Below are 15,305 nucleotides of genomic sequence, written 5' to 3'. Positions count from 1 at the left end.
AGAAGGAAGAGAGTTTTTATGATAAATCTGGGAATCTCACCACCAAATTATAATATAACATACACGGGAAAATTCATTTCCATTTTCTACACAACCAGCATATATATAAAACACCTTGCTAGGTGATAAATTTTTGGATTTGATATTGCAAGCAATGGCAACAAAAGCAAAATAAACAAGTGGGAAAACATCAAACTAAAAAGCTTTTGCACAGCAAAAAAAATCCATCAACAAAATGAAAAGGCAACCTATGGAATGGGAGAGAGTATTTGTAAACTGTATAGCTCATGAAGGTTTAATATGCAAAATATATAAGGAACTCATATAACTCAATACCACGGTGGAAAACAGTATGGAAGTTCCTCAAGAAATTAAAAATAGAAGCACCATATGATCTAGCAATTCTGTTTCTGGGCATAGATCCAAATATATCTCAAAGGTGTACCTGTACTCCCGTGTTCATTGTAGCATTATATATATAATGTAATATAACATACAATAGGTAATGCTGCAATGAACATGGGAGTATTAAATATATATTAAATTAAATATATAAAAATTATTATATATTATAAATATATATTTAATATATATTTATAATATGTAATATAAATAAGATAAAAATATAATAAAATATATATATTCAGCTTTAATAAAGAAGGAAATCCTGCTATTTGTGACAACATGGATGACCCTGGAGGACATTATGTTGAATGAAATAAGCCAGACAGAAGAAGACAAATACTGCATGGACTCTCTTATATATGGGATCTAAAGAGAAAGGAAGGAAGAAGGAAGGAAGGAAGGAAGGTAGGAAGGAAGGAAGGAAGGAAGGGTTAGGTAGAGTGGCAGTTGCCTGGGGCTAGGGGGTTGAAGGTCAGGGGGAATGGGGAGAAGTCAGTAAAAGGGTACAACTTTCAGTTGTAAGATAATGGTTCTGAGGATCTAATATATAGCACCATGACTATAGTTGGTAAGACTGTATTGTATAACTGAAATTTGCTAGGAGAGTAGATCTTAAGCATTCTCACCCCCCAAAACAAAAAATAACAAAAAAAAGTAACTATATGAGATAATGGATATGTTAATTAACTTGGTTATGGGAATTCTTTTACAATGTATGTGTATATCAAATTATTTTATCCACTTTGAATATGTTGCAATTTTTATTTGTCAATTATACCTCAATAAAGCTGATGGGGGTTGGGCAACATTTTGAAAGATGACCTGTTCGTAAAGGAGATTTTTACTTCTGTTTATACTCCCATATGGAGACAAAGACTGAAGGTTGTAACAGCAGATAAAAGTCAGTGCTGATATTTAGACCCAATTAGTAAAGTTGTGTTCATTTTCTTCTTAAAAATAAAGCTTATGTTGAATCTCATTTATGCATAGATAATGCTGATTGGTTTATGGAGATCGTGGCAGAAGCAAAAGATATTCTATAGCACAGGTTTCAAGGGCCAGTAGACAGTTCTGAAGAGCTTCAGGTTGGCAACTTTAAGGGACTTTTTCCTTCATATATCACCACCACCAAAATATGTGAAACAGATGGTATTGCGTGGCTATTTATAGTTTGTGTTGAAACTTGTTAAAGACAGTTTGGATCATGATTAAGAAATCTTATCACCTCTTAACTGCAACATAGCACAGAGTTTTTCTTAGAAGGTGTTAGAAAGGCAGCTGATGATTATAGTCAATGTTTCTTCTTTCTACAAATAAGAATCTAAAATCACCAGTGGCCTTCTGGATGCTAGCAAACAGACACAGAAAATCAAATACAGACTACTTGTATCTACTGAATAAGCAGGTGTACTTGGGTCCCTGACACATGATAGGTTAGGTAGCTAGATAGATGGTAGACCGATACATAGCTAGATAGGTTGGTGGGTAGATAGATGGATATAGACACATATTCTATTTCAATGTATCTTTTTCCGTGATTTAAAGTAGTAGCCATTGGAGCTGTTGAACAACTGCTTCTTGTTTCTTCCCCTTCTGGGCACCTTGTAGATTTGTTTCTTTGCTCCTTTGCGTTTGGATGAGGCTGTGTGACTAAATCTGGCGGATGGGTTGTGGACAGATTTGTGATGTGAGGACTCTGGGCTCTGTGACAGTTCCAGACCTTAAAAAGAAAAAATTTTTTTTCCCTTTAGTCCTTGAGTGACCACAATAAGCAAAGCCATTACCAACCTGTGATGAACATGTGGGAAAAAGCAGTAAAGCTGTGTTACTTTGAGGTTCTGGTATTTTTCAGGTTGTTATAAAGTATCATTTGGCCTATCCTGACTGAAACAGGTCATGTTGAAGTCCATATGCAATATAAAGCAGCAGCTGAGGATTTACTCATGGAAACAAAGAAAATGCTTATTCCTAGAGAAAGCATTTCCTTCTTTCCATGAAGTAGGACAAGAAAACAAAAACAAAAAAACAAACAGGCACTCTGACGCAAATACCTGCGCATCACTGCTGCTGCCCAAGAAGAATAACTCTTAGCTATGTTTTCTTGGCTGTCAAAACACAAAAACTACTAGAACTAATTTGAGTAAAAGGGACCAAGGAATCATTAGTATCTCCTAAGCAAAAGAAAAGGTAGAAAAAAAAATAGACATCAGGAGAAGAAATATAAGAAAATTAAGAGAATCAGTTCAGGAGGTTGGTTATGATTACCAAAGGAAAGAAAAAAAGGATATTAAACTAGAAATGAGAAGTCAAGTTAGTTTTCTAGAAACGAAAAAAATTTTCAGTTTGAAAAAAATCCAGAGTTCTCTGCATAAAGATTGAAACCTTACCAAGCATACCATACTGAAGTTTCAGAGGAGTGGGAACACTGGGAAGATCCTAAAAGGCCTGAAGGAAAAAGGGATAGAGAAAAAGGGAGAGAGAGGCACAGAAGAAAGGAAAGAGAAAAAGCAAAGAAGAGAAAAGAAGAGAAGGAGGAAGAGAGAAACAAAAAGAAAAGAGGAAGGGAGGGGAAAGGAAAGAAAAAAGGAAGCGTTGCTGGGTTCTTGTCTCATGGAGTAAAAAAATGAATCTCAAGAACTCTTAAGAGTGAAGTGAAGTGAAAGTTTCTTAAATGAAGGTGAGAACAGAAAAGGAAAACTCTCCTGAGTAAGAGAAATCCCAAATGGGTTGCCTTTGAAGGTTTTATGGTCAGTCTTATATAGAAAACTGACCGGGGAACTTGGTAACTTTCATGTCAATATCATGGTGGATTTTTTTTTTTTTTTTAATATCATGAGAATATCCTGTCTGTATTTAGAACAAACATGGTAGACTTATAACTGTCATGAGAACAAACAAGGTGTTCTTGTAAATATCATGAGAACAAACAAGATGTTACTGTAAATATGAGCACAAACAAGGTGTTCCCTTTTCTCTGGTTAATAGCTTATGTGTAACATTTCTCCACATCTGGGATTTCTGTGAGCCTGGTCGCATAGCCCACATCTATCTCTCCCTACCTAGCCTCACCTGCTCCCTTACTCAGAAGGAAGAAAGGAAAGAAGGAAGGAAGCAGGGAAGGAAGGAAGGAAGGAAGAAAAACAGATTTCTGACAAAGCATCAAGAATCAGAATGCCAATGCCTTGTGTTAAGATGACGTTAAGCGCTGTATAAAATAAACCCAAAATATAAGATGCCTCAAATATATGAATTTATTTCTCAGCAACTCCTCCATACTTAATAATTCAGGGACTAAGACTTTTCCTCATATTGGGAGTTTCTGTTCTCTAGAACCCCATTCTCCTCTGCGTCCAGCTGGCAAAACAGGAAAGAAAGTGTGTAGGAAGCATATCCTATTCTTAAAAGACTTTACTAGAAAAGAAAACACATCATGTGTACTGACATTGCGTTACTACCAGGATAATCATAAATAACTATAAGAAAGACTGGTGTGTAGTGTAGCTGTGTCACAAGCCATAAGAGGGACAGAATTTTTGGTGACCAGCTAGCAGCACAGAGGGAACAGTAGGACCCATAAAGCCACTAGCAGTGAAAAGCCTGGTTCCATTCAGGATCTAAGGAAATGAAATGACTCATCAGTGCATCATTTGTACAGTAACATACTATGATCCTTAACCTGGGTAAAGGCACGCTACAAATATTAATTTATTCCAACCTATAAAGAGCGACATATTAAACAGAATACTTACGATCCAGGTATTAGGAAAAAGTAGAAAACATGCATAAAAAAAATAATTGGTGAATCCAAGAGACTCAGAGGAAAAATTGGGTTGGGAGGGAAGGGTGGGGGAGAAAGACACTACGCAGAACGTCTAGAATAACCAGAGTTCTGCTTGGCCTGAAGTCTGAAGGCTGTGCTTCTCAAAGCAGAGGGAACCTTGTGCCCACAGAGAACAAGAGAGAGTAGCATGATCGCTTGACTGAAGTTAGAAGCAGGGTTAAATTGAAGGGGGAAAAAAGACTCAAGAAAAGTCCGACAAGAAAACCCCATGTTCAGGAGGACTGAAATTAGAAACCCAGTTTGAACCACTGGAACCTAAGAATGGCCACTCTGAGTCAGACCAGGGGATTCAGCAGCCCACTTTTCTTTTGCCATCATTGACCTCAAACATGTGCGTTCTTTGCCTTTTCTGGTTTTATTACACTTCTTAAAATGTGCAGCAACAAAATGTACCAAAAAAATAGAAACCAAATTTCATAAGAACATAAACAGTGGTTTTATAGAGAAATGGAATAATGGTTCCAGTTTGTTCCAAAGCATTTGCTTTATCTCAGATGGCCTGAGAAGTAGAGAATGAGGTTGCTAACCAGGGCAGACAGTGAGTGTGAACAGGATGGCAGCAACTATCAGAGAGAAAGTTAAAAGTCGGAGGATCTTCCAAGGAATCAAAGGACCACGGTCTAGAACCAATCATTCGAGATGCAATAATAAGTAGATAACTTTTTTGAGTCTACTATATGCTAGACACTGTGTTACGGACTTTTCATGTACTATTTCATATCCTCCCCCAATAACCTCATCCCCATTTTATAGATTTGAAAACTGAACTACAGAAAAGCGAGAGCAGTAAGTGGCCTGCAGGTTCCAACTCAGTCTGTCTTATTCCAGTATGTACTTGGATTCACTGTATTAGATTGTTAAGCAGAATAGGTGCTGAGGAGTAAAAATCAAATGTCTTTATGAGAATCACAAAGAGGATGACATGATCTATTATGTGCATTTCAAAGATTTATTTATTTATTTGAGAAAGAGAGAGAACTCGAGCACACTGAGGGAAAGGGAGAAGCAGACTCCCCGCTGAGCAGGGAATCTGTTGTGGAGCTCGATCCCAGGACCCTGGGATCATGACCTGAGCCCAAGGCAGACGCTTAACTGACTGAGCCACCCAGGTGCCCCTATTATGAGCATTTCAAAAATCACTCTGGCTGTCCTGTTTGAGATGAAAGTGGGGGAAAGGGTACAGGCAGAGAGAACCTTAGGAAACTATTGAGTTGTCTTGGAGACAGAATGGGAGATGGTAAGCAGAGGTCAGATGTGGACCTCATTGAAGTGACTTGCTCATGGGCTGAAGGTAGGCATGAGGGAAAGAAAGGAATCAAGAATGAGTCCTGCATTTCTGTGTTGAGAAATTGAGTGGAAGAAAGTGCTATTTAGTAAGTTGAGGAAGCCTGAGGGGAAGACAAATTGTTTTGATGGAAAAGAGGGTCAAGAGTTGTGTATCTGACCTATTAAGTTTTGAACATATTAGACATTTTTAATCCTCACAGAAGTTTTACAAAATGATATTATTATCATTCCATTTTACAAGCAACAAAGCTGGATATTTGGGGATATGTTAAGCTTAATCATTCTAAATAGTGAAGCTAGAATTCCTCCTCAGATCTTTTCTCAGGGACTGGGACCTAAGGAGTTTCAAAAGTGCCCCATTGCCCCTCCAATAGATGTTAGGATCCTTGAGGGCAGAGACTACTCAATTTGAGTCTTCCACATCATTTCGCATCCGCTCTAGGAAAGCAATAATTTCAGAATTTTCAGGGTTTTAAGCATATAAAGGCATTATTTGAAAGTGAAATCACTTTCCTCTGCCCTGGGAAATATATTTTTCCTGAGAAGCATCCTTCAGTATCCTTGACTAGGGAGATGAACTTGGGGAGTGGGAGGAGTACCTTTCACTTGTATATGTAAGTATTTGAGAACTGCTTTATTGTTGTACCTTCTGCTTCCACAGAAAAGCTAAGCTGCTATATAGTGAGCAGAATAAAAGAATCAACAGAGAAAGGCAGACTTTGCAAACACATAAGTTACAGAATATAAAACCTGCTTAATAATCTCATTATCTTTTGAAAATTCCTTTTAACTGTGGCCATCTTAAAAGCTGCCATCTTCTTAATAATTTAACTGACTGACAAAAAGTGTGGCTTAAGTAAATGTCAAGTTTTTTTAAACATACATTTGTGTATTACTAAAAGCATTCATGAATCAGATAATAACCTTTCTGATCCTAATAGCTAGAATCTCCCTGTTCATTAGTTCTGTGAAGCATCCATAATGATTTATACCTAGGGCTCGAGTTTCTGCTGTACTTGGAGAGCTTCCATTATATTAATTGGTGTATGTATGTGTGTGCATCATAAGAATAACTAGTTCTCTTAAACTTTCTCATAGTTGGTATTTTGTTCTACAGTCATAACCATGTTTCTATGAGTACATTTACTATTTCAACTGATCCAATTGGTCCTCTCTCTAAGACTATTAAGCTGAATAAAGAACTTTGATCTTTATCAGTATTCTATTTGAATGAACTTTGCTTGGAGCAAAATGATTCTTGAGCAACAACTACTAAAGGCAAGGTGAAGTGCTATGGAGAAATACCGCCCCCCCCCGCCACCCCCGCAAATGTTTCTTCAGCTCTGTAAGACATGTTTTCTCACACATCAGGGCCCTTTGATTCAGTCCAGTATATTGATTAAGACAGTGATTAAGAATAAAGGCCCTGAAGTCCCACTGCCTAGGTTCCAATGCCAGATCTACCAGTTGTCAGCTCACTCAATCTGGTCTTCATCTATAAAAATAATGGCACCCTCTACAAGTGTGTAGTATCCTCAACAATTCATAGAGTGTTTGAAAATTTAACTAGTAAATGCACCTAAAGCAATTCCTAGCATATATATAAGACTAAGTTAGTATTGTTTTTCTCCTTGTTTCTGTAATTTGATCACAAATATGTGGCATCTATTTAATTTGTCTTACTCAGTATGAGCCTTTTTCTCCTTAAAGCAATTGTCATCTATCAGTGAAAAAAAAAAAATCAGAGTTCATGGCCTAGTTGTAGAAATGAATAAGTATAAGTTAGGGCTAATTAAGACCTATGAGTCGATAATATACCTCAAAAAACTAGAAACATCTATGAACTTCAACTGAAGATTTTTTTTTTAAGATTTTATTTATTTGTCAGAGAGAGAGAGCACAAGCCGGGGGAGTGGGAGAGGGAGAAGCAGGCTTTCCGCTGAGCAAGGAGCCCGATGCGGGACTCGATCCCAGGACCCTAGGATCATAACCTGAGTCGAAGGCAGCCGATTAACCAACTGAGCCACCCAGGCGTCCCTCAACTAAAGATTTTTTAAAGATAATAAACGTGAGAGTTGTTACCTATAACATGTTTGGCATATAAGAGATAATGCTTGGGTAGTATAAACTTCACATTTTCCACTGAATGACCTCTGCTTGATTATGTCCTGGGAAACCAAGAAGAATTTGAATCAATACGTTTTTTCAGGAAATTGTAAGGCAGAAAATGACTCGATGCACTATTACACTCACCTGGAGGCACAGCTAGTTAGGGCTCATCATATTGTGACCATTCTATGTGCTCCTGGAAGTAGCAACAACTTTACAACTGTAGTCCAAGCCTTCATCAAGACCTGGCTCCTGAGTGAACCAGAAAACATTTTGTAGAATCACCAATATAAGAGAGAATGATAGTGTGTTTACTGTTTCCTTCACCTGAGTTCTCTTCCTTCAGGTATCTGCATGTCTGTGTTCAGTGTCACCTTACAGGGACAACACTGTAGAAAAACAGAATACCACTGCCCACCCTGAACTCTGTATCTTTCAGCTTTACTTTTCTTCACAGTTTTTATCATCTCTAGACATATTTTAAATTTATTTATGAGCACTGAGACATTTTTTGTTCACTGCCTGATACTTGACAAATAATTGATGCTAAATAAATAAATATCTGTTAAGTAAATGAGTAAATCTTCCTACACATTTAAATATGTACATATGTGACATATGACACACATGGCAATCTCCACTTCGCACGGTGTGAGAGGCCATCGTAATGACTGTGCGAGCTGAAGCCATAAGAAGCAATCTGAATAATGGATGAGAATATTTTTTATTTTTCTGGAATCTTCCAAATTTTTTGCTAAGACATTAAAAATTCTCTTACTGTCAGTTCTAGATGTATAGGTGCATCATAAAAACAGTAAAACTATTTAGCACGCTGTAATTTAAGAGCATTCGAAACATTGAAAACCAAAGTGCTTTCTCTCTTTGTAAAAATGCGTATCAAGAGTAGTTTGAACAGTGCTTACCTTCTTCTCATCCTATGTCATGGAGTGAGCATCTGTGTTACACCGTGGCAAACTGTCCTCTAAGTTTGGATCAGCTGAACCAACACTCCAGCCATTGTGTTTTGTTTTGTTTTAAGATTTTATTTATTTATTTGACAGAGAGAGACACAACAAGAGAGGGAACACAAGCAGGGGGAGTGGGAGAGGGAGAAGCAAGCTCCCCGCTGAGCAGGGAGCCCGATGCCGGGCTCGATCCCAGGACCCTGGGATCATGACCTGAGCTGAAGGCAGATGCTTAACAACTGAGCCACCCAGGCGCCCCACCATTGTTTTGATATCATGAAATACCTCTGAGAATTCTTTTAATGTGATATGTTTTTTGCCAGTGTCACTTCCGGGACCTTTTCATTTTTTTTTCTTTGCCAGCCTCCGTCATTTACGTTCATTTACGAGGTCACCTTCGCTAAGTTCTTTTGGCCGCGTATGCAGAGCCTCTGGAACTGTAGCTATTTAACCATTTCCTCAGGCAGCTTTTCTAACTCCATTTCCATTTGATTTGAATCCTGCCGAGTTATTTGCACAATGTGGTCGATGTTTCTGTCATACTGCACAGATATTGCTTGCTTTTACTTCCTGCCACAATACTTAAATGTTTTCAGTTGCATGCATTATGACACATTTCTCCCAAACTCAGTTAAAGTTACTTGGTCTCCAGTTGTCATATCAACAGCCTGTCCTAAAGTCCACAGACAAAAATAGGCTTTCAAAGGGAAAACACCCTCGTGGCCCATTAGCTGGATTAATGAAGTTGTGTTTGCTGGTTAAAAGTAAATTTTCACATTTTCAAGTCTCCAAGAGAAACAGAATGACAGTCATCGCGCTTTAAAAGTTAAACTGCTTGGCCTACATTATCTCTTTACTGCTGGGAAACCAGGAAGCAATGCAACTATGTACTTTCCTTTCTGTGCATGGGTCCAATAACCTGTGTGTGGTCACCAAGTACTGACAGCCTTTGAAAAAGGTGTTATGAAGGTCGTTGATCATGATTAGCATCTTCCGTTTACATTATGATTTGTGAGCCAAGGAGAGAGCAGCACAGTTTGTACTTTACACAATTACTCAGTAAATATACTGTGAACACTGAAATTTAAACTGTGTTGTTGAAGGAACTCAACTGTGTTATTTAACCAAGGTAACGGAAATGTATGCATGTTAGAACGCTGTGAGAAGTGAGCACTTCATATATTTCATATACATGTATATTGAAGTACTTGTTTCCAGGGGCGCCTGGGTGGCTCAGTGGGTTAAGCGTCTGCCTTGGGCTCAGGTCATGATCCCGGGGTCCTGGGATCGAACCCCACATCGGGCTCCCTGCTCGACGGGAAGCCTGCTTCTCCCTCTCCCTCTGCCTCCTGCCCTGTGCTCATGCTCTGTCTCTGTTCTCTCTTTCAAATAAATAAAATCTTGGGCGCCTGGGTGGCTCAGTTGGTTAAGCGACTGCCTTCGGCTCAGGTCATGATCCTGGAGTCCCGGGATCAAGTCCCACATCGGGCTCCCTGCTCAGCAGGGAGTCTGCTTCTCCCTCTGACCCTCTTCCCTCTCGTGCTCTCTATCTCTCATTCTCTCTCTCTCAAATAAATAAAATCTTTAAAAAAAAAATAAAAAAAATAAATAAATAAAATCTTTAAAAAAAGAAAGTATTTGTTTCCAGAACCCAAATGTGTATTGTTTTGAAACTGACAAAGAGAAAGCAACTTAATAAAGTGGAGGGCAGAGAATATAAATCTAGCCAAATGATCAATGGGGAGAAAGAGCTAGGAAGAAAAGAGCGTAAAGGAAAAATTCACATCTTGTCTCAGTAAAGAACTGGAGTTTGCTTAGGCTGCATTCTTCAGCTAATTCAAGAAATTTATGGACACAGGAATCAGGAAGGATAGACTGAGTCATCTCATCCCAGCATCAGGAGACTGCCTGGAAGAACAATTTTAGCCTCAAACTGAAGATTCAGCTTGATTTCAAATGGACTTTGTCTCTAGAGACTGCTTTCAGACAAACACCCAGCAGGTCTGGGGGAGTGAAGCCAGGGGGCCTCCAGCCCCAGAGGTCCTCCCGCCCAGGAGAGTAATCAGTATACCCGTCGTGCCTTGGTGTTATGAAATAGGAAACCCACACTTGAGCTGCGAGCAAAAGCAAGGGCCTGAGCAGGCTGATGACGTTTTATCAGGGAAACATAGAGAAACATCTTATTTGGCCTTCAAAGGTGTAAACGAGGCTAGAGGCTACCGAACTCCGCACCACCCAGCCAGACAACCCAGCTCTCACTCCACCAGCATCTCTTATCAGCACGGCTTGTCAGCACAGCTTCCCAGCCTCCTAGCAGGCATCACGTCTCTCAGACTCCTCCCACCTTCTCCCCATTCACATCCACCCACAAGAAGCCTTGGGGCGCCACACTTGGCTATGTTATCAGCTTTGCTTTCCCAGTTGAATAAAGGAAAATGTTACCTCTTAGTCACTTCCTAGATCCAGCACTCAAAAGATCTGATCAAACATTTCTTTCCCTTTCCCTCAAGAGAACAGTGTTCATCACCTACATCTCCAGCACAAGATTCCCCCTTTGTGGTTACTTTCCACTGCCAAGCACTCGGTTAGATGGCCCCGCGTATCTCCACTGATTTCTTATTTGGAGTCTTTCATCACAAACCGTAAAATATATTTAGTTTTTGTTCCAGAGCATGGAGTCAGTTATTCTCATTTACCTTTCTTCACCTTCATGCATTTCAGAATCCTGGGGGTAATATCTATAGACCCCTGGGTGGGGTGCAGCCTATTGACTCCTACAATGAGAAATGCAGTGCTCAAGTAAGCAAAACTTACTTGACCTTTACTTGACCATGTGACCTTACTTGACCAGGTGACCTTGAGCAAGTTATTTAGCCTCGAAATGTTTTGGTTTTATCATCTGCAGAATGGGAATACTAACAAAGCCTACTTCACAGAGAGGTAATAAACGAGTTACTACATGCAAAGCACTGAAATAATGTCTAGCCCATCATACAGGCTCCATATGTTAGGTTTATGATTTTTTGACAAAATAAGTCATTTAATCCTAACAACACTATAGTGTGGGCGCTTTCACTGTTTTAAAGATGAAAGAACTGAAGCACAGAGGGGTTAAGTAGGTTTTCCAAAGTCACGAGGTAAGTAAGCGTTCACTTCTATGAACTCATGCAGTCTGACTTCAGGACCCATTTCCTTAATTTCAGTGTTCTGCTGCCTCTTGAGAGAATTGATGTGAGAAGGCAGGGCCCATAAGAGAGTATATATTATATGGAAATATACTTGGAGCATATGACTCCGCTACAGGTCAGGTACTTTAAAAACATTTCTGGCAGATCCCCATTCTCTTCAGACTAATGAGGAGATTAGGCCATTATTATAATTATTCTTTTCAGAATTGAGGCCTCTGTAAAGGGAGCAGTGCAGTTTTATAGAAAGTGTATTTACTTTGAAGTCTGACAGACCTACCCAGCTTTATATCTACAGGCAAGTTATATAAATTCTCTGACTCTGTCTGATCATCTGTAAAATGTTAGTGGCAGTACCAACCTCCTGGCATTGTTCTGTGCATGAAATGAAACAGTATATGTAAAGTAGCTAGTACAATCCCAGGTACATGGTGGATACCAAAAATATTAATTCCTTCCTCTTCTAGAAATTGTAGACTAGAGTATTTCCAGTTATAAAAATAAAGTAATACCCTCCACAGTGATATTTTTCTCAGAGGGAAGAGAGCCCACGCCACACTGTCAGACACACAGTGAGTCACCAAGTGTGAGGCTCGACCTGGGAACAGATTGTCCTCTCCACTGCTTTGCCGGGGCTCCTGCCTCCATCCTTAGGTGACAGTTGTGGGAAGGAGAGAAGAGGCAGCAGAGTATCTTCCTTCTCCTTTTATGCAAGGAGCTGAAGCGAGAGTCTTGTTGAAATTCTGCCTTTCCCTCTCTCCTTAAACACTTGACATTTTCAGCATCTTCCTCCTTTTAATGTCATTTTAATTATCATCATTCCAATGATCAGGTTTCACTTTCAAGAGTGCTTAGATTTTGTTCCTAGAGAAGACAGTACAATAGCTATTTCCTTTGTAAGCATCACCAGGAAAAGGCTAGAAAACTGGAGTTGGGAGGACCAGAAGTGAGAAAAAATGAGCAGTTATATGACCTATAATTTAAACCTGTCAGCAAATAATAAGTTTTACATTCCTGATGATGGATCCGAGTGCTCCCATATAGCCAGAACCAGGTGTGTGTATATACATGTGTTTATGTGTATGTGTGTGTGTGTGTGTGTGTACACATAGGAATTTTTTATAAAGATTTGATATTACTCAACTGGTTAAGCTGGCTAAGCAGCATGTGGAAGACCGTTGTCTTCACATCTGAAGCTGGGGCTTGAAGTGCACAGGCAGGCAGTTAGGAAGGACAGATGGATGTAGATTGGGGGAAGCAAGGACAGCCTGGAACCCAAATGCAAGAGCTAGAATCCATGGGGACAGACTGAAACCTAAATCAGTTCATGCTGCCTTTGATCTGGGGAACGTGGATATCCCATGGAAGCCAACTTCTTCTTCACAGAACTAAACACACACACACACACCTAGTTCAGGCAACAGAGAAGCTGAAGAAAGATCCAGGAGAACATGGGGCAGTTACAGGCCCAGCCACTGCCTCACTCCAACTCCTATCTGAGCCAGCAGATAGGAAACAAGGTCTCTGTGCTCCAAAATGGCTGCCACTTCACTTCCATCCTCCAAATCTCCCAAAAGAATTTCTCTTGGGCCCAGTGTAACCAGAAACATGCAGAAAAGGGAATTCTGGTAAATGTAGTTTAGTTCAGCCATATTGATACATTACTAAGCTATATATATGCTTGAAATATGTGTATATGTATATCCCCAAATTCGGCAGCTGAAACAAGAAGCCTCTCTTCGCTTACACAGCGTCTGAGTTCAGGAATCCAGGAACGGCTTTAGCTGGGTAGTTCTGTGTCAGGGTCTCTCAGGAGGGCTACTCTTAGCTGTGGAAGAAGTCATCCGAAGGCTTGACGGGGTTAAAGATCTACTTTTAAGCTCAGTCATGCAGCTATTAGCCAGAGATCGTCATTCATTACCATGTGGACTTTTCCATAGGGCAGCTCACAACATAGCAGTAGCTTCTGTGGAGTGAAAGATCAGAGACAGAGACAGAGAGGCCATAGTGTCCTCTCAGCTTAAGCTCAGAACTGACCTACTGCTACCTCTGCTATATTTTATTGGTCACACAGTCCATCCCCAGTACAATATAGGAGGGGACTATACGGAATGTGAATACTGGAAAGTAGAAATCATTAGGGGACATCTTAAAGGCTGTCTACCACAATGTCACATCTGAACAATTCTGTAACACCACTAAAAAGAAATGTCTTCAATTTCAGGGCAGGAAATTGGTTCTCTTCTGATTAAGGATGGTATGCTCTATTCATTTTATCTATGAACTCCATCTACTTCTTTGGAGACAACACCTTTAATACCAATGCTCTTCTTTTGTATTGGCTTGCCTTTTATGGCACATTTTCACAAACGTTGTCACATTTTAGCCTTAGACAGCTAGTAGGAGGACAAAGCTGGGGTTCAAATGCAAGTCATTGTGTTTCCAAGGTGAAAGTTAATTTTACAATTCGACAGCTAACTTTACGGTATTTGCCTTGTCAAAATAGCCATTCTGTATTATTATTACTGAAAGGTTCAGAACCAACTGATGGAGTTTAGAAAAGCTTTTTTCTTCTTCTCTCCCATTATAAGCAATTTTTATTTAGCCTGACTAGATATATTCAGTACTACCTTCCTATGTGCCATTTTAAAATCTAATTACATGCTTTATGCTATTTTGTATTTTTTGTATCTGTGAAGTGTATGGGGCATAGTTTTCTCAACTACAAAACATCTTGCCAAATATAGTTACATACATTTTAAGGTTTTCATAGATTTTTTTTTAAAGCTAGTGACTCTCATTACATAAATTATTTCTTGGATGTAAATTAGATAACTTAAAGTGACAAACTGCTTTTCCAATTATAGCTGGTACTATTTAGCTACTCAGTATCTTTTTATCACTGAATCAACCTAAATAGCTACAAAGTAGCTTCTCCAATCCCCCCCTCCCCCCGCAACCATGGTTGGATTTGCAGATTCCAACCTCTTTCCCTATTTCGTGAAGTGACCCAGTAGTTCAACAGGAACTAAAAAAGGAATCCGAACACCCAGCTTTCTTCTCACCTCTGAGCAGTGAGCCCGCTTCTCCCCATTTGTCTCCTATCCCTTCCCTACAATTCACTATAGCCAAATTCACCCCTAAATACAGATATTTCCATGCCTCAAAGTCATGGAGGAGACCCCAAAGTGCTTTTTCCATTACCAAAAAAGCACCCTCCTTTCCTTAGTCCCGAGCAAAAATATATTAATACTCTAGCACTTTTAGTAATAATGTCTCTTTGTTCCATCTCCAAACCTACCCCCACCCTGCTAGATGCGGTTTACACCTGAGCCATCTGGGTGGAACATTGTTTCACTTCTCTCCATCATTTTCCTGTTTACTTTTCTACCCTTATTCAGATGAAGGCTCTTCTTTAAGCAACTCATTAACTCCTTGTGGGGCTCATAAAACTGTGAGTTCTTGAAGCAGTCCACCAATCCTTGAAGTTTCTGGGTAAATAGGCTAGAGTGA

This window comes from Callorhinus ursinus, unplaced genomic scaffold (assembly GCF_003265705.2).
Source record: "Callorhinus ursinus isolate GAN/ISIS: 27379988/994484 unplaced genomic scaffold, GSC_fseal_2.0 scaffold12, whole genome shotgun sequence".
Classification (NCBI taxonomy): Eukaryota; Metazoa; Chordata; class Mammalia; order Carnivora; family Otariidae; genus Callorhinus; species Callorhinus ursinus.
This window is presented reverse-complemented; position numbering follows the sequence as displayed.